At 44.5% G+C, this 20,870-nt stretch overlaps 2 non-coding genes across 2 annotated transcripts; one reads left to right on the top strand and one right to left on the bottom strand.

Annotated features, from left to right (window-relative positions):
* Window positions 1-2,387: 2,387 nt before the first annotated feature.
* On the bottom strand, window positions 2,388-2,465 carry trnak-cuu (transfer RNA lysine (anticodon CUU)). Its single transcript has one exon. It is a non-coding gene; the product is annotated as a tRNA-Lys (tRNA).
* An 8,777-nt stretch (window positions 2,466-11,242) lies between these two features.
* On the top strand, window positions 11,243-11,314 carry trnaw-cca (transfer RNA tryptophan (anticodon CCA)). Its single transcript has one exon. It is a non-coding gene; the product is annotated as a tRNA-Trp (tRNA).
* The last annotated feature ends 9,556 nt before the right edge of the window (window positions 11,315-20,870 follow it).

Genomic DNA, 20,870 nt, shown 5'->3' with positions numbered 1-20,870 from the left:
TTCTGACCATTACTTTGGAACAACAAGATCAAGATCGAGAGCAAACGGCGAGATAACACAGGAAGAGACATCACGACATCGGAGAAAAGAACTTCAAAAAACCAATCAGTGGAACATCAATACCAACTGACTTGGTAACAGGCATCAACCAGACCACCGCGACCGACGGACCCAACCAGGAAAATCAACCACGAGAAAACCGGGTTCCACGCAAGTTTTCCACTCTACAATTTGTGCCTCGACCGTCCAGCAGTTAAAAATTACCGAAACAACTTAAAACCCTATTGATGACAAAGGATACCGGCTTCGGGACAATCAGAATACTTCGTCACAGACAAGGCACCGGAAGGCTGGAAGGTCGATGACACCGGTTGTGGGAGAGCTGGTTGGCGGTGACATGGAAGTGTCTGCAGTGTGCGGGACCAGACTGCTTCCACACATCCACAATGAATGTCCCACCCTTTATTTGTGAAGAGTACAATTGAGAGTGGACAAGTTCCATCCCGGTCAGAGCAATCTGAAGCTTTAACTGACTGACACCCGAGTTTGGGATTGTAATGTCTGTCAGCATGTAATGCTTGTAGCTCCACACTGTGGATGTGGACGTATTGTGTACTGCAACTGTACAGTTAATCATTAAACATAACAGGCTCTTTCCGGAGAGTTCCGAGAGAGCAGCCTGCATGTTAGGAAGCTGTGTGTGCTGTGCTCTGTGAAGATGTCACAGGGATGTCTTGCAACATGTGCATCTATCAGTCTCTGTGGTGCAATGGATTAGTGCGTTCAGCTATTAACTGCAAGCTTGGTGGATCGTAGCCCATTCAGGGACAAAGCCTTTAATTGTTTTTCCCCGAAGATTCGGTGCCGTGAAGTTTCAGGTTGTCATTGTGCATTTTGGCTGCACGAATATATTCCGCAACCATTGCCAGCTGTGCTGTTATCAAGTTATACCAACTGTTACTTGCATTTTCGCGTGGTTGTTCGTTGTCTCGTCGCCAATTGATACGCTCATAATAAAGAATGAACTGAGTAATGTGAACAATGAGTAAGTATGACATTAGCTCCTTTAATAAGACTCCAGAGTGCTTCTATACCGTGCTGCCAAGGGATGCTGGAATCCCTTGGGACTTCAAGAGGTCGGCCCTCAGGTGGTGGTACGATACAGATCGCCAAGGGTTAAATACATGACAAAGGTGTGTACGGAAATCAATCATCAAAAGCCCTTTCATTAATCACAGGGGTTTCCGGCAATTTTCTGATCGCAAAGCGCTTTCAGTCCTTGTCCTTAAAATTGCAGATGTGGAAATTGGGGAGTTTAATGACTTTGAAAGGAGAACATTGTTGTTTGGTGCAGTTCCGTTCAGAGAAATGTTTGTGAAAGGAACTTTTTGCAGAGAGAGGGATTGAGCATTTCAGCTTGTTGCTGAACACTTCTCTCTGGGCACTGAGCTAAGCAGCAGTTTCCGTAGTGTAGCGGTTATCATGTTTGCCTCACCCGCGAAAGGTCTCTGTTTCGAGCCTGTGCGGAAACATTATTTGTGAAGCAAAAACGTGTCTGCAATAAAATTGAACAAAAGCTGTCCGGGATACATTGTCGCATGAGCAATGAACATTTTAAAACTAGTATACTCAAATACAGAGTGTGTAAAATCAGATAGGGGATAAAACTTCATCAAGGGTTAAAGTTTCACTAATTATTAAAGTTCAGTTTTTGAAATTTCGATTGTCCCTGTTCGCATTTCTTTCATTCTGTGAAACAACACTATCGGTTTAGACCATCAGATCTAAGTTGCATTTGAAACCCACAAACAACTCATTAATTATTCGCTCTTCCCCAGTTCCAGAGCTCAGAGGGTTATTGTCCATCCCTGGGATGCAAACTTCCTCCGACTCGGGCCAAAGCTCCCCGTGCACCGATCACAGGCTCAGGAAAACCCTGGGGGAGAGGATATCCCAATCACTGGGCCTTCCAGCAGCCCTGAACAAGCGCCCGGTCTGAAACTTTCCTGAGTAATAACGTGTAATTGAAGGACCCAACAGTCAGGATTGCCGAGCGGTCTGAGGCGTTGCATTCAGGTCTGGAGGCGTGGGTTCGAATCCCACTTCTGACATTCAGTGTTTTTAATTACAAACTCATTTGTTTTGACACCACTCTGAAGTGCTTTGGGACATCCATCTGACTTCATAAAATTACTCCATTTCAATTATAAACGGTGATATCAAAGTTACTTCCCAAACCAGGAAATGATCCCGGGTGGCTGTAGCGAAAGGAATGGTTTTGTGAAGCATTGAAAGGTGCCCTCTAAATATCTCTAAATGATAGAAGATTATGGGTTCATTAATGATGTTTTCCCGTGAAAGCAACATAAATTTTAAGAAACAGTAATCGACGAACATGGGGCTCAAACCCACGACCTTGAGATTAAGAGTCTCATGCTTTACCGACTGAGCTAGCCAGGCTTGTCAACATCTACCCTGTCAATCCCCTTCAGAATATTGTCCGTTTCAACGAGATCACTACCAATTCTTCGAAACTCCAGAGAGAATCGGCATATTCGACACAATCTCTCATCATAGGACAGCCCTCTCATCCCAGGAATCAATCTGTTGAACCTCTGTTGCACCATCTCCAAGGCAAGTATATCCTTCCTTAGATAAGTACTATGGGCGAATATCCTGTTTTTCTGCTGATTCTACGGTTGTATAAAAAGTTATTAAATTCATCAGTCGCTGGGCAAATATATTTGTATTTCCTTCAGTGTGCAATACATGTAGGTGCATTAATGTTGATTGAAACAATTATTCAGTATTTCACCGACTTGAATTATTTTTAATCAACTTGCTCTGTAACAATGCTTTCCCTGACCGAAAATCAAACCCTGACTGACCACAGCAATGAGAGCACCAAACCCTAACCACTAGACTACCAGGGAGCACTGTTTGCAGTTGCCCCATAGTACCGAATATATAGCCCACAGTACAAGAGTGAGGAAGTCTTGCTACAATTGTACAGGGCCCTGGTGAGACCACACCTGGAGTACTGCACACAGTTTTGGTCTCTTTATCTGTGGAAGGATTCACTTGCCTGGGAGGTGGTACAACAAAGGTTCACCAGATTGATTCCTGGGATGAGAGGATTGTATTAAGTTGAGAGATTGTGTAGAATGGGACTATACTCTCTGGTAGTTTAGAAGAATGAGAGGTGATCTCATTGAAACACACAATATTCCGAAGGGGATTGACAGGGTAGATGCTGAGAGATTTTATCCTCCGGTCTGGATTGTCTAGAACCAGGGGGCACAGTCTCAGGTTAAGGGGTCGGCCATTTAAGACAGAGATGAGGAGGAATTTCTTCACTCAGAGGGTTATGAATCTGTGGAATTCTCTGCTCCACAGGCCTGTGGATGCTGAGTCTCTGAATATATTCAAGGCTGCGTTAGATAGATTTTTGGAGTCTCAGGGAATCAAGGGATCGGGAGATCGAGCGGGAAAGTGGAGTTGAGATCGACGATCAGTCATGATCACATTGAATGGTGGAGCAGGCTTGAGGGGCCGTATGGCCTACTACTGCTCCGAATTCTTATGTTGTTACCTGTGCTGGCTCTGTGAAAGAAGGTTCCAATTAGTCCCATTCCCCAGCACCCTGCAAATGTTTCTTTTTCAACTATATTTCCCTTTGGAAAGGTAATATTAAATCTGCTTCCAAAACCCTGTCAGGCAGAAAAATATTCACATTAATTTTATACATCCCCATGTTAGATAGTACTTTCCCTGCTTTGCATGTCATGCGTCGGCAAATGTATGGCAGATGAAGTATAATGTGGATAAATGTGAAGTTATCCACTTTGGTGGTAAAAACAGAGAGACAGACTATTATCTGAATGGTGACAGATTAGGAAAAGGGGAGGTGCAACGAGACCTGGGTGTCATGGTACATCAGTCATTGAAGGTTTGCATGCAGGTACAGCAGGCAGTTAAGAAAGCAAATGGCATGTTGGCCTTCAGAGCGAGGGGATTTGAGTACAGGGGCAAGGAAGTGTTCCTACAGTTGTACAGGGCATTGGTGAGGCCGAGCCTGGAGTATTGTGTACGGTTTTGGTCTCCTAACTTGAGGAAGGACATTCTTGCTATTGAGGGAGTGCAGTGAAGGTTCACCAGACTGATTCCCGGGATGGCGGGACTGACATATCAAGAAAGACTGGATCAACTGGGCTTGCATTCACTGGAGTTCAGAAGAATGAGAGGGGATCTCATAGAAACGTTTAAAATTATGACGGAGTTAGACAGGTTAGATGCAGGAAGAATGTTCCCAATGTTGAGGAAGTCCAGAACCAGGGGTCACAGTCTAAGGATAAGGGGTAAGCCATTTAGAACCAAGATGAGGAGAAACTTCTTCACCCAGACAGTGGTGAACCTGTTGAATTCTCTACCACAGAAAGTTGTTGAGGCCAATTCACTAAATATATTCAAAAACGAGTTAGATGTAGTCCATACTACTCGGGGGATCAAGGGTTATGGCGAGAAAGCAGAAATGGGGTTCTGAAGTTGTATGTTCAGTCATGAACTCATTGAATGGCGGTGCAGGCTCAAAGGGCCGAATGGCTTACTCCTGCACCTATTTTCTATGTTTCTATGTTTCTATGAATTATTATCTTGTCTCATTTTACACACTGCATTTTTGACATTGCTTTAAAATGTTTGGTGCCTGTGACAACAGCCATTGTTAGATTTAGTCACACACCATCCTGACTTGGAAAAATATTGGTCGTTCCTTCATCGTCAATGGGTTAAAAGTCTCGAACTCCCTCCCTAACAGCTCTGTGGGAGCACCTTCTCCACACGGACTGCAGCGGTTCAAGATGGTGGCTCACCACCACCTTCTCAAGGGCAATTAGGGTTGGGCAATAAATTCTGGCCTTGCCAGTGACACCCAGATCCTGTGAACTAATATAATAAAACATTATTTTAGGAATCTGGTTCTAAATATTCTTTGCTGACGACACCAGGAATCTGGGGCAACTTTTGTCAAATTGGGCTCAAAACTGGAGCGGTAATTCCTACCGTGCACAGAAAATAGAATCAGTATTAAAGATAAAATCACATGGTGCTCATTTTCAGAATCAACGTAGTAAGATTTGAAATAAAGTGAAAGAATTTCACAGTGAAAGGATTTGGAAATTAAATTTGACTTGTATTTCGCTCTTTAATTAAACTTTGTGGCATCTGTCTGCCATTCATGTCTCTGTTGAATAAGGAAGGAGGGGTTTGACATTTACCAGACTGCACTGTTCCTGATATTTGTGGCTCATCGTTTACAATGAGATGTTTCTTAACTATTGGTCAGTGCCCACTTTAGCTCAGCCGTTGCTTCGTAGTACCAACTTTGTGAAAAGTTTGAATTTGTCTTAATGCACTTGCTGCCTGGTGTTTTTGTTGTCATTTTCAATCCCCTTCTTTCGCACTGAAACAAATTGTAACCGTGTTTTTAAATTAGCAGTGCGAGATTTTTGCAGTGCATATTTAAATGCTTCACAAAACCTTTCCAATCACTTCAGTTATCAGGGTTCGATTCCCAGTTAGGGAAGTAATTTTGCTACCACTAAGTGAAGTAATTTAATTAAATTACATAGATGACTCAAAGCACTTCAGACTGGTGTCAAAACAAATGCGTTGATAATTAGAAATAAGGAATGTCAGAAGTTGGACTTGAGTTTCTGGGATGGAGTATAAATAATCCTCTGTGCACTGGAACTGGGAAGGGTGAATAATTAATGAGCTATTTCCGGGTTTGAAATGCGGCTTAGATCTGCTGGTATTAACCGATAGCATTGTTGAGCAGAATGAAAGAAATGCTGACATGATCACTGAGGGTCAGTCGAAACTTCAACAACTTCATTTTAATAATTTGTGAAACTTTAATCATTGAGGAAGTTTTATTCCCTTTCTGATTTTACACACTCTGTATTTTAGGAGACTGGTTTTAAATGTTCATTGTTCATCATGGAATCAGAGAAGTTTACAGGACGGAAGGAGGCCATTGTCGCATGAGCATTGGACATTGAAAAACAGTTTTTGGTACAAAAATAACATTTTCATTTGGGCTCAAACCAAGGTGTGAGGCGAATATGATAACCGCTTCACTAAAGAAACTGCTGCTTAGTGCAGTACCCAGAGAGAAGTGATCAGCGACAAGCTGAAATGCTGAATCTGTTTCTGCAAAAAATTCCTTTCACAAACATTTCTCTGACCGAAACTGCACAAAACAAAAATGCTCCTTTCAAATGTGCGAATTATTTTCGTTATACTTTTATTTTGCTTTCATGAGGTAACATAATTAATGAATCGATAATCTTCTTTTGCACAATGAATGAAATGCTAACTGAGAGAAAGTCATCCATCAATAATTTGTTCTGTGCTCTGCATGTTTGTAATGTCGCCAAGTTTGCTGATGATACAAAGATAGGTGGGAAAGCAAGTTGTGAGGAGGACACAAACAATCTGCGAAGCGATATTGATAGGCTCAGTGGGTGGGCAGAAATTTGTCAGATGGAGTATAATGTGAGAAATATGAGGTTATCCACTGTGGTAGCAAAAAAAATAATAAAAAATCAAATAATTATTTAAATGGGGAGAGATTACGAAATGCTGTGGTGCAGAGGGACCTGGGGGTCCTTGTACATGAAACACAAAAGGTTAGTATGCAGGTACAGCAAGTAATTAGGAAGGCCAATGGAATGTTATTCTTAATTACAAGGGGGATGGAGTATAAAAGCAGGGAAATCCTGCTACAACTGTACAATTGTGAGACCACCAATTGCAGAAGCTCGAAAGGAATATAAGAAGTGCAGGGGTGCAATTAAAAAATATATCAGGAAAGCAAAGAGAGAGCATGAAAGAATGTTGACAAGTAAAATCAGGAAAAACACAAACACAAAGACATTAAGTGTAAGAGGATAATGAGAGAAAGTGTTGAGCCTATTAGAGACCACAAAGGAAATATGTGTGTGGAGGCAGAAGACATGGCTATGATTCTAAATCGATACTTTGCCTCTTTTTCGCAAAAGAGAGGGGCTGTTGATGTAGCACTTCAAAGACCGGACCTTGTCCGGGTGAAATGTGCCCGCACTGTCTCAGTTGCTTTTCTACCGAGACTACCTCTGGTTCTTCCAATGAGTCGAGTCGAGTAGGTCTTAATTCAACATCAGCTCTTTATTTCTCCAGCATATGCACGATGTTTTATAAATATATTAAGAGCAAGAGGATAACTAAAGAAAGGGTGGGGCCTATTAGATACCATGAGGGTAATCGGTGTGTGGAGGCGGAAGATGTGGAGATGGTTCTCAATGAATACTTTGCGTCTGTGTTCACAAAAGAGAGGGGCGATGCAGACACTACTATCGAGGAGAAGAAATGTGAAATATCAGATGAAATAAACATAGTGAGAGATGAGGTATTAAGGGATTTAGCAGCTCTGAAAGTGGATATCCCCAGGCCTGGATGAAATGCATCCCAGGCTGTTAAGTGAAGCAAAAGAGGAAATAGCAGAGGCTTTGACCATCGTTTTCCAATCCTCTCTAGTTTCAGGTGTGGTGCCAGAGGATTGGAGGGCAGCTAACGTTTTACCTTTATTTAAGAAGGAAGAAAGGGATAGACCGAGTTATTACAGGCCAGTCAGCCTAACCTCGGTGGTGGGTAAATTATTGGAAAAAACCTAAAGGACAGGATAAATCTTCACTTAGAAAGACACGGATTCATCAACGACAGTCAGTACAGATTTGTTAAGGGAAGGTCGTGTCTGACTAACTTGATTGAATTTTTTGGGGTGGTAACCAGGAGGGTCGATGAAGGCAAAGCATATGATGTACTGTGTATGGATTGTAGCAAAGCTTTTGATAAGGTCCCACATGGCAGACTGGTCACAAAAGTAAAAGCCCATGGAATCCAGGGCAAAGTGGCAAGTTGGATCCAAAACTGGCTCGGAGGCAGGAAGCAAAGTGTAATGGTTGATGGGTGTTTTGAGACTAGAAAGATGTTTCCAGTGGGGTTCCGCAGGGCTCAGTACTCGGACCCTTGCTTTTTGTGATTTACATCAATGATCTACACTTGAATATAGGGGTTATGATTCAGAAGTTTGCAGATGATACTAAAATCTGCGGTGTGGTTGATAATGAAGAAGAAAGCTGCGGAATGCAGGAGGAAATCAATCATCTGGTCAGGTGGGCAGAACAGTGGCAAATGGAGTTTAATCTGGAGAAGTGTGTGGTCATGCATTTTGGGAGGGCTAACAAGGAAAGGGAATACACATTAAATGGTAGGACACTGAGAAGTGCAGAGGAACAAAGGGACATAAGAACACAAGAACATAAGAAATAGGAGCAGGAGTAGGCCATACGGCCCCTCGATCCTGCTCCACCATTTAATATGATCATGGCTGCTCCGATCATGGACTGGGTCCACTTACCTGCCCGCTCCACATAACCCCTTATTCCCTTATCGTTTAAGAAATTGTCTACATCTGTCTTAAATTTATTCAACGACCCAGCTTCCACAGCTCTCTGAGGCAGCGAATTCCACAGATTTACAACCCTCTGAGAGAAGGAATTTCTCCTCATCTCAGTTTTCAATGGGCGGCCCCTTATTCTAAGATTATGCCTCCTAGTTCTAGTCTCCCCAATCAGTGGAAACATCCTCTCTGCATCCATCTTGTCAAGCACCCTCATAATCTTATACGTTTCGATAAGGTCACCTCTCATTCTTCTGAATTCCAATGAGTAGAGTCCCAACCTACTCAACCTTTCCTCATAAGTCAACCCCCTCATCTCAAGAATCAACCTAGTGAACCTTCTCTGAACTGCCTCCAAAGCAAGTATATCCTTTCGTAAATATGGAAACCAAAACTGCACGCAGTATTCCAGGTGTGGCCTCACCAATACCCTGTATAACTACAGCAAGACTTCCCTGCTTTTATACTCCATCTCCTTTGCAATAAAGGCCAAGATTCCATTGGCTTTCCTGATCATAAATTTAATTTAAGACAGAGCTAGACAGTTTCTTAACTGATAAGGAAATAAGGGGTTATGGGGAGCAGGCACAGAAGTGGACCTGAGCCCATGTTCGGATCAGTCATGATCGTATTAAATGGAGGAGCAGGCTCGAGGGGCCGTATCGCCTACTCCTGCTCCTATTTCTTATGTTATGTTCTCATCACTTGCTGTACCTGCATACTAACCTTTTGTGTTTCATGCAAAATTACCACAGGTCCCACTGTACTGCAGCACTTTGCAATCTTTCTCCACTTAAATAATAACTTGCTCTTTGATTTTTTTTCTGCCAATGTTCATAACCTCACACTTTCCAACATAGTACTCCATCTGCCAAATGTTTGCTCACTCACTTCGCCTGTTTATGTCCTTTTGAAGATTTTTTGTATCCTCGTCACACATTGCTTTTCCTCCCATCTTTGTATCATCAGCATAATTGGCAATGTTACACTCGATCCCTTTTCCCAAGTCATTAATATAGATTGTAAATGTTGGGGCCCCAACATCGATCCCTGTGGCATCCAACTAATTACTGATTGCCAAACCGAGAATAAACCATTTATCCCGACTCTCTGTATTCTGTTAGTTAGCCAATCCTCCATCCATGCTAATATATTGCCCCCAACCCCGTGAAATTTTATCTTGTGCAGTAACCTTTTATGTGGCACCTTGTCAAAATGCTTTCTCGAAGTCAAAATACATCACATCCACGAGTTCCCTTTATACACCCTGTTCATTACATCCTCAAAGAATTAATAATTGCTGTAATCACCATGAATACCTCTACATTCTGTGATAGACCGAGCTTACAGACTATCTGGCTTCTCCTGCCCTTTGCCGGGCACGTGTTCCGGGTTTAATTTTACAAACTGGGTGAGTTTGCAGATCGCGGGGAGACAGTAGGAGCCTCTGTGGCCCCACTGTGAGGATGTGGAAGTGAACACGGTGGCTGGGTGATCCGTGACATGTCTGTAAAGGGCAGCGGAGGAGAAGGATTGAGAGCTTTCAGTGTGGGACAGAAGTTGTTTCAGGTGAGCCAACACATTCCTGATCAGCACAGAGGGAGCTCACTGGTCAGCTTCCCTTTGTTGCTGGTGCTGTGCCAGAGATTTCTGTAGCACAGCGGTTATCACGTTTTCTTTACATGAGACAGGACCCTGGTTCAATCCTGGCCACGAACTTTATGTTTAAACTTGCTATAGAGGAACAATCAGAGGCGAGTTTATTCTCCTGGCAAATGCTGCCTGATCTGCTGAGATTTCCAGCATTTGCTGTTTTTATTTGCTATTTATTCTCCTTGCAAAAGGGCTCCCTTATTCCTTTATTGCTCTTTATTTCACTTCAATAAATAGATAACTTTCAGTGAGAGAAAACGGATCCACCGGGGACCTTTCGTGTGTGAGGCCAACGTGATATCCGCTACACTGCAACCAATCAAAGAGTGAGAAACCACTGAATTTTAAGGATGAGCTCACAAATATCAGGGGCGGTGCAGTCTGGTCAACGTCAGACCCTCCTTTCTTATTCAGCAGAGGCATGAACGGGAGTCAGATGCCACAAAGTTAAATTAAAGACATAAATACAAGTAACACTTCCAAATATTTTCATTGTAAAATTCTTTCACTTTATTTGAAATCCTACTGCATTGAATCTGAAAATGAGCACCGTGGGATTTTATTCTCACTACTGATTCTATTTTCTGTGCACGGTAGGATTAACCGGTGCTGTTAAATTTGACAAAAGTTACCCCAGATTCCTGGTGTTATCGGCAATGAAGGTTTTGAAACAGAATCCTAAAATACAGTGTGTAAAATGGGTTAATATGCAGAAGAACATAATAACATAAGAAATAGGAGCAGGAGTCGGCCATACGCCTCTCGAGCCTGCTCCGCCATTTAATATGATCATGGCCGATGCGATCATGGACTCAGGTCCACTTCTCTGCCCGCTCCCCAAAGCACAGGACAAATGATTGAAGTATCTGACTGTCCCTCAGTTAGCATTTCTTTCATTGTGCAAAAGAAGGTGAGGGGTTAATTAAAGATGCTTTCCCGTGAAAGCAACACAAATGTTTCAGAAAAAAACATACAGTGACTGGCAGGTGAGCGGTGCTTCTGACACCTGGTGGGAATGGGCGGGATTTTAAAGCCACTTGTATTGTGAAACCTTCATATAGACGAACATCCCACACTTTCTGTGTAGACCTCGTGGCGCAATGGTAGCGTGTCTGACTCCACATCAGAAGGTTGCGTGTTCAAATCATGTCGGAGTCACTGTATTTTTGGAAATTGTTCTTCCAGAATTAATATTTTCTCAGCTGTTTGGCAATAACCAGACCCTTGCTCCAAGGTCTGTCTCACTCTTTCCCTGGTGTCAGGCAGAGATACGCCTGCTGCCACATTTATTTCATGTGACAGGACACAACAGTTCAAAATCAACCTGCCGGTGGCCACACCTCGCACTGAATAGTCAGGATGGCCGAGCGGTCTAAGGTGCTGTTCGCAGTCTCCTCTGGAGGTGTGGATTTGAATCTGACATTTCTTACTTTTAATCATTAAGTGAAACTCATTGTTTGACACCACGACTAACTCCGAAAAACTGGGATTCAGCAGTTCACCTGCTCGCTTCACATTTCCGTCTGACCTGGTGCTGAAAGTGGAGATGTTTCCACAGTGTCGCGGTTCACATGTTTGCCTCACAAGTGAAAGCTCACTGGGCGTAAATGTTTTCTTTAGCTTTCTCCTCATGCATGCTCAGGGGCGAGTTTGTTCTCCAGTGAAAGGTCATAAGATCATATGTATGGAAGGATTGGGGCCGGAGTAGGACATTCGGCCCCACAAGCCTGGTCCACTATTGAAGAAGATCCTGGCAGTTCCTCGACAGCAAGTTTAAACATCTGGTTATGTTCCTAACATCATTTGAACCGCAGTGTTTCCGTAGCGTCGTTGTTATCACGTTCGCTTCACACGCGAAAGGATCCCGGGCGGAACGTGATTTTTGAGACTATTTTTGCTGTGAAATAAATTGAACAAAAGTCGCCCCAGATTCCTTGTCACATGAGCAATAAACATTTTAAACCAGTCTCCTAAATACAGAGTATTATGTCTTGAATAAAGAATCTGACCAGATACTGCAAACTGAAAGTAAGGTGTGACCGTCGTCCTTTATTACAAGTCTCCAGTGTGCCTCTCCAACCTGTGAGGCCTCCTGGTGTACAGTGCTCCCAAGTGATTGTGGGATCCCTTGGGACTCCAGTGGATGAGCCCTCTGATGGTTAAACAAGGTATTTACAGGTTTATATATGTAACAACACTCCCCCCGCACCGCTCCCCCCGCCTCCCCAAAGTCAGCAGTGTAACTATTTACAATTTGAGTCAATCTGTGGCCTTCCTTTCCCTGGTTGAACGTCTCAGTGCAAATGCTGGTTTTGGTGAGTCATTTGTTGGGCCCTCGCTGGCCTGCTGGGCGTGGTGAGTCCTGCTGGGCTGCTGCGGGTGATGGGTTCTGCTTCGTGGTCAACCGCTGGGTTGATTGCCACTTGTGTGTGTGTTGGAGTAGCGAAAAATGTAGTGTCTATTGTGGGTTGTTCTGGATAGTCCGTTAATCTGAGTTTGGTTTGGTCCAAGTGTTTCCTGCAGGTGAGTCCATATGAAAGTTTGACCAGGAACACCCTACTCCCCTCTTTGGCCACGACAGTGCTGGGAAGCCACTTGGGACCTTGTCTATAGTTCAACAGAAATACAGGATCATTAATCTCGATTTCACGTGACACATTTGCTTGATCATGATATGTATTCTCTTGAAGCCGCCTGCTCTCTACCTGTTTGTGTAGATCAGGGTGGACTAACGAGAGCCTTGTCTTAAGTGCCCTTTTCATGAGCAGTTCCGCGGAGGGAACCCCAGTGAGCGAGTGGGGTCTTGTGCGGTAACTAAGCAGGACTCGGGATAGGTGACTCTGCAGTGAGCCCTCAGTTTACCCTCTTCAAGCTCTGCTTGATTGCTGCACTGCTCTCTCTGTCTAACCATTGGATGTTGGTTTAAACGGGGCAGATGTGACATGTTTGATCCCATTGCGTGTCATGAACTCTTTGAACTCAGCACTGGTGAAGCACAGCCCATTGTCACTGACAAGAACGTTAGGCAGGCCGTGCATGGCAAACATGATCCGCAAGCTTTCAATGGTGGCAGCGGACATCATCTCACATTCAATCCACTTGGAGTACGCATCTACAACCACAAGGAACATTTTACCCAAGAACGGGCCTGCATAGTCGACGTGTACCCTAGACCACGGTTTGGAGGGCCAAGACCAAAAACTTAGCAGCGCCTCCCTGGGTACATTGCTTAACTGCGAGCATGTATTACATCTGTGAACGCAGGACTCTAAGTGCGCATCGATACCGGGCCACCACATGTGGGATCTGGCTATCGCTTTCGTCATTACAATGCCTGGGTGTGTACTGTGGAGATCACTAATGAAAGTGTCCCTGCCCTTTATTGGCACCACTACTTGATACAGTCTGCCTGTATGGACATTTTATCTCTGCGCCGCTGGTACGGCTTTATTTCTTCCTGCATCTCTAACGGAACACCAGACCAACTCCCGTGGAGCACACAGTTTTTTACTAAGGACAATGAGGGATCCTGGCTCATCTCGGTTCTAATCTGTCGGGCGGTAACAGATGATTGCTCACTCTCGAATGCTTCCATTACCATAACTAAATCTGGGGGCTGTGCCATCTCCACCCCTGTGGTGGGCAATGGCAGCCTACTGAGAGCATCGGCACAGTTTTCTATGCCTGGTCTGTGGCGGATGGCGTAGTTGTATGCGGACAATGTGGGCGCCCATCTCTGGATGCGGGCCGATGCATCTGTATTTATCCCCTTACTTTCAGAAAAGAGGGAAATAAGTGGCTTATGGTCAGTTTCCAAATCAAATTTGAGCCCAAACAGATATTGATGCATTTTTTTTACTCCATAAACACATGTTCACACTTCTTTTTCGATCATGCTGTAGGCCCTCTCAGCCATAGACAGACTCCTGGATGTATAAGTAACCAGTTGCAATTTCCCAGATTCATGAGCTTGATGCAATACACACTCAACATCGTATGACGACGCATCACATGCTAGCACCAAACGCTTACATGCATCATACAGCACAAGCAATTTGGTTGAGTATAACAGTTTTCTAGCTTTTACAACGGCATTTTCTTGGCTTTACCCCATACCCATTCGTTTTGTTTGTGCAGTAAAGCGTGCAGTGGTTCTAACAGTGTTCTGAGACCCGGTAAGAAGTTACGAAAGTCGTTCAGGAGTCCTGGAAATGACCGCAGCTCCGTCACGTTCTGTGGCCTTGGTGTGTTGTCGATTGCCTCCATCTACGAATCGGTGGGCCTGATGCTGTCCGCCGCAATTCTTCTCCCCAGGAACTCCACTTCAGGCGCCAGGACAACGCACTTCGAGCATTTTAACCTTTGCCCCACGCGATTAAATCGACTAAGAACCGCCTCCAGATTCTGCAGATGCTCATCTGTGTTTCGACCTGTAACCAAGATGTTGTCCTGGAAGACCATGGTGCGCGGGACCGAATTCAGTAAGCTTTCCATGTTTCTCTGGAATATCGCCGCGGCTGATCGAATCCCAAACGGGCATCTGTTGTGAATGAAGAGACCTTTGTGCGTGTTGATGCAGGTGAGGCCCTTCGATGATTCCTCCAGCTGCTGCGTCATGTAGGCTGAGGTCAAGTCCAGCTTCGTGAACGTCTTTCCTCCACCAGCGTCTCAAAAAGGTTGTCTGCATTTGGTAGTGGGTATTGATCCTGAAGGGAGAAACATTTGATAGTTACTTTGTAATCACCACAGAATCTGACGGTGCCTTCACCCTTGAGGACTGGAACAATCGGACTGGTCCGCTCTTTGAATTCGATCGGCAAAATGATGCCCTCTCGTTGCAGCCTGTCCAGCTCGATATCCACCCTCTATCTCATCATGTACGGTACTGCTCTCGCTTTGTGATGGATAGGTCGCGCCCCGGGGAATTAGGTGGATCTGCACTTTTGCTCTTTGGAACTTCACGATGCCTGGTTCGAACAACGAGGGGAATTTGTTTAAGACCTGGGCAGACGAAATGTTGTCGACGGGCGAGAGCACTCGGATGTCGTTCCAGTTCCAGCGTATATTCCCCAGCCAGCTCCTGCCGAGCAGCGTGGGGCCATCGCCCGGTACCACCCAGAGTGGTAACTTGTGTATCGCTCCATCGTAGGAGACCTTTACAGTAGCACTGCCGATTACGGGAATCAGTTCATTTGTGTAAGTTCTCAGTTTGGTGCGAATGGGAGTCATGACTGGCCTTGAGGCCTTGCTGCACCACAATTTATCGAAAGTCTTTCTGCTCATAATGGACTGTCTCGCGCCCATGTCTCGCTCCATTGACACCGGGAGTCCATTTAGCTCAACCTTCAGCATTATCGGGGGCACTTTGTGGTAAATGTATGCACCCCATATACCTCTACCTCCTCGGTCTGATGCTCTGGTTCGCTGTGATCTGCCGTGGATCTGCCCTCCTCTGCAACATGGTGGTTTGCAGGATTAGCAGGGTTTGCAGCTTGCCTGCACATTCGTTGCAGGTGTCCCATTGTTCCACAGCCCTTGCAAACGTATCCTTTGAAGCGGCATGAATGGAAATGATGATCACCCCCGCAGCGGCAACAAGGTGTTAATGGCGTAGCATTCATCGCCCTTGATGGTGGACTCTGAGACATCTGCAGACGTACAGCTGCAGGCATGTGAGGCCTGCCCTGTACGTAACGATTTGAAAACAACATTACTTTGTTCACAGTACTTGTACAGCACTCGTGTGCTGAGAGATTTTTTGGTATTGTCACTGGTGGCGATGAACGCTTGGGCTATCGCTATGGCTTTACTCAAGGTTGGGGTCTCGACTGTCAAAATTAGTTTACGAAGTATTTCTTCATGGCCAATGCCAAGTACAAAGAAGTCCCTGAGCATGTGCTCCAAATGTCCTTCAAATTCCAAATGCCTGCAAGATGTCTTTGCTCGATGACACAGCTCGCCACTTCCTGGCCTTCAGACCTTTTGCACATGTCGAACCGGAACCTCGCCATCAGAACGCTTTCCTTCAGGTTAAGATGCTCCCGGACCAGTGTGCACAAATCAACATACGATTTCTCTGTGCGTTTCGCTGGAGCAAGCAGCTTTTGTCTGAGGCCATAAGATGGTGCCCCGCAAACAGTGAGGTGAATCGCCCTTCCTTTGGCAGCATTCGCTTCTCCTTCCAGTTCGCTGGCCACGAAGTATTGGTCGAGTCGCTCCACTAAGGTTTCCCAATCATCTCCCTCCGAAAATTTCTCCAGTATGCCCATTGGTCTCTACATCGTTGCGGTGGGGTTCGTCATCTGTATCTCATCGCCAGTTGTAGTGCATGAATAAAGAGTCTGACCAGATACTGTGAGCTCAAAGTAATTTGTGACCTTAGTCTTTTCTTGCAGGTCTCCAGAGTGCTTCTCCAGCCTGTGAGGCCTCCTTAAGTACAAGTGCTCCCAAGGGATTGTGGGATCTCTTGGGACTCCAGGGGATGAGCCCTCTGGTGCTTAAACAAGGTTTTCACAGGTTGACATACATAACACTTGTTTGCATAAGTTCCATGCAAATTGAAAGGGCTCATTCGGTATTTAAACGTGGAATCTCTCGCAAATTGCCATTAACAGCCTTGAAGTGAGAATCATACCCCGGACCAACGAAACGACTGCTTGACAAGAATGGCGATAAAGTGTAACCATTATAAAAGCATGTTATTGTGTGTATCTATTCTTTGTAGCCGGAGCACATGAGACCGAATCAGTGACTTTGCTTTTTCGACCTGTCTTCTGAAGCGCCGCACGGTCCCACTCCGACAGTCAATGAGCTGTTGGGACGTTAGTGTATCCAGGCTGTGGGTGGCCACCCCGAGCGCAGCAGAGGGGTTTCTGCATTAGTTCTGGGTGGGGACAGTATCTTTCCCCTTCTCTCTTCCTCTTGTCTATAACGTTGTGCTTTGATTTCTCTATTTATTCCTCGTCTCAGTTTCTAGTGTTTAAAAGGGAACAAACGATGAAATGGGTTTCACTGTAGAAAATAATTTATCTCACTTAAATTTAGACGTGCTACCGTTGCGCCCTGAGGTCTCGGCAGATAGCCGTTGATATTCACGGTCATATATAAATATATATAAATATATCTACATGTATCGTAGCTGTTCCCTGGTGGTCGAGGGGTTAAGATCCGGCGCACTAACCTGGGAACGATACTCGATCAATTCGTCAAATAAAAATAATTGAGGTCTGTGAGACGATTAGTAATTGCTGTAATCACCATGAATAACCCCATTACATTCTGTTATGGACCGAACTTACAGATTCTCTTGTTTCACCTGCCCGTTGCTGGACACGTGTTCCGGGTTTAATTTTGAGTTCGCTGATCGCGGGGAGAAGGTAGGAGCCTCTGTGGCCCTACTGTGAGGATGTGGAAGTGAACACGGTGGCTGGGTGATCCGTGACATTTCTGTAAAGGGCAGTGGAGGAGAAGGATTGAGAACTTTCAGTGTGGGACAGAAGTTGTATAAGGTGAGCCAACACATTTCCGATCAGCACAGAGGGAGCTCACTGGTCAGCTCTCCTCTGTTGGGGCCGCTGTGCCAGAGGTTTCCGTAGTGTAGCGGTTATCATGTTTGCTTTACGCGTGAAAGATCCCGGGTGGAAACATTATGTTTAAAGTTGCTATAGTGGAACAATCCGAAGCGAGTTTAGTTTCCTGACAAATGCTGCCTGACCAGCTGAGATTTCCAGCAATTGCTGTTTTTATTTGCTATTTATTCTCCCGGCAAAAGGGCTCCCTTATTCCTGAATTGCTCTTTATTTCACTTCAATGAATAGATAACTTTCAGTGAGAGAAAACGGATCCACCGGGGACCTTTCGCGTGTGAGGCCAACGTGATATCCGCTACACTGCAGCCCATCAAAGGGCGAGAAACCACTGAATATAAAGGATGAGCTCACAAATATCAGAGGCAGTGCAGTCTGGTCAACGTCAAACCCTCCTTTCTTATTCAGCAGAGGCATGAACGGGAGTCAGACGCCACAAAGTTTAATTAAAGACACAAATACAAGTAACACTTCCAAATCTTTTCACTGTAAAATTCTTGCACTCTATTTGAAATCCTACGATGCTGAATCTGAAAATGATCACCGTGGGATTTTATCTTCACGACTGATTCTATTTTCTGTGCATGGTCGGATTAACCGATGCTGTTAAATTTGACAAAAGTTGCCCCAGATTCCCGGTGTCATCAGCAATGAAGATTTTGAAACAATCCCCGACAACAATTGTGTAAAATGGGATCTGGTTTAACAGTTAACATGCAAAACACAGAAGAAATGATTGAAGTATCGACTGTCCCTCAGTCAGCATTTCTTTCATTGTGCAAAAGATGGCATTGGGTTAAGTAATGATGCTTTCCCGTGAAATAAAAACAAAAGTTCAACAAAAAAACGGACGGTGACTGGCAAGTGAGCGCTGCTTCTGACTCCGAGTGGGAATGGGCAGGGATTTTAAAGTCCTTATTTTAAGGAGCGTTCATATCGATAAACATCTCATATTCGTCGTGTACAGCTAGTGGTGCAACGGTAACACATCTCACTCGAGATGAGGACACTGCTATCGAAATCATGTCAGGGTTCCTGACCTTTGGGATAATTCCGGAATCAATATTTTCTTTACTGTGTCTTAATAACCAGACCCTTGCTCCAAGGTCTGTCTCACTGTTTCCCCGGTGTCAGGCAGAGATACGCCTGCTGCCCTCATTTATTTCATGTGACAGGACACAAAAGTTCAAAATCAACCTGCAGGGGGCCAGATAGAGCAGCACCGAGTCAGGATGGCTGAGCAGTCGAAGGTGCTGTGTTTGGATTGCAATTGCATGTGGAGGAGTGGGTTCAAATGCAATGTCTGACACTTTCTGCTTTCAATCATAAAGCGAAACTCATTGTTTGACACCTCGACCAACTCTTTAAAAGTGGCATTCTGCAGTTCACCTGCTCGCTTAACATTTCCATCTGACCGGGTGCTGAAAGTTGAGATGTTTCTGCAGTGTAGCGGTTAACACGTTCGCCTCACACGCGAAAGCTCACCGGGCGGGAATATTTTCTGTAGCTTTCTCCTCATGCATGCTCATGGGCAAGTTTGTTCTCCTGTGAAAAATCATGAGATGATAAACATGTAAGGATTCAGAGCCCGAGTCGGCCATTTGGCCCCTCGAGCCTGGTCCACCATTCAAGAAGATCCTGGCAGTTCCTCGACAGCAAGATTAAACATCTGGGGCGGAGCCAACAGGCGCCTGGCTGCAATCAGCGACAAAAACCCGCATTTGGCAGAAGCCCGGCTCGATCAATTGGGAGAGCATGAAACTATTAATCTTAGGGTCACTGGTTCGAGCCCCACGTTGGGGCTTTTTGTTCAAGGTTATCCTGCATTCAACGGATCATTAATTAACCGATGATCTTCATTTGCATAATTAAAGAAATGCTAACTGAATGAGAGTCAATAATTTAATAATTTGGGTCAAACAATGAGAGTTACCTGGTGCTGGTGGGCAATTTTGTTGCCTTTGTCATTGATGCTTGATCTACAAGTCTAGTTATCAAATCGTGTGCTCAACCGTCAGTTACCTGTTACAAATCAGCGGAGGAGAAACTAGTTTGTTGCTGCATTTACCTGCACAATGTGTGCTGAGATTATCTGTGCAATATGCAATCAGCAGGATGAATAAAAGCAACACTTTTTGAAATGCAGGCACTGCATGTTTTGCACTCAACAAAACGTTGCATTTTCTTTTCATTGCAAGCATTTTACATTAATGCATTGCAATGCCAACGCACTTTTTACCTGGCAAGACTGAATGCTGTGATAAACAGTGTGAAACAGAAACAGCTACTTGAGAACCCATAGCCTCGACGGTATCTGTGTGAATTGCTCTGCATCGATAATTAGCAGAGCGTAAAGTGGGGAAAGTGACGGTGTGGATGAGAAAAGGCCGAGCCAAAGTGTAATGTTGGAGATGATCTTGTTTTTGAGAAATGTTTCAAAGAATTTGGGATCGTTGGTTCCATGGTGTAATGGTGAGCACTCTGGACATGAATCTAGCGATCTGAGTTTAAATCTCGGTGGAAACTGAATGCTTGCTGTCGCAGCTGCTAAAAAATTGGGACAAACAAGTGAGAGACACCTGGTGCTGGTGGGCAGTTTTGTTGCCTTTGTCATTGATGCTTGATCTACAATGCACAGTCCCGCATTGCTGAACTCTTTGCTTCAGTACGCAGTCTGAAGTTTGGATTAAATAACAGGAAGATTGAAGTTTGGATGGTAAAGAGACTGTGAGACAATGTGGTGCCTTCAGCCAGTGAGATGAGTAACTGGTCATTGTCTGGATGTTAAATATTTGAGTACCTTGTTATGGTGGGAATAATTAAAACTCAGGACTAAACGATTTGATAATGTCTGTATGTTCAGTATTTGAGTGTCACCTTGTTACTATTTAATGACATCTGTAGGTTAAACAAGCAATATTAAGTCTGTCTGTTAAACGATTCAGAAAGCAGTTAGTCAGGATTGTCTAAATGCAAAGAATAAGAGTTCAAAGGCTTTTTCAGTGTAATGATGTGACTTTTATGGACTGTAGAGACATAGACCGCAGAGACACTGGACATTCGGAAGGTGTGTGTCTCAAGCAGCCACGGAAATCGAAGCAAGCTGCCTTTGTGAAGTGTTCTCAGTA

This window comes from Pristiophorus japonicus, unplaced genomic scaffold, assembly GCF_044704955.1.
Source record: "Pristiophorus japonicus isolate sPriJap1 unplaced genomic scaffold, sPriJap1.hap1 HAP1_SCAFFOLD_91, whole genome shotgun sequence".
Lineage (NCBI taxonomy): Eukaryota > Metazoa > Chordata > Chondrichthyes > Pristiophoridae > Pristiophorus > Pristiophorus japonicus.
The sequence above is the reverse complement of the archived record's forward strand: the minus strand, read 5'-3'. Positions and strand labels throughout refer to the sequence as shown.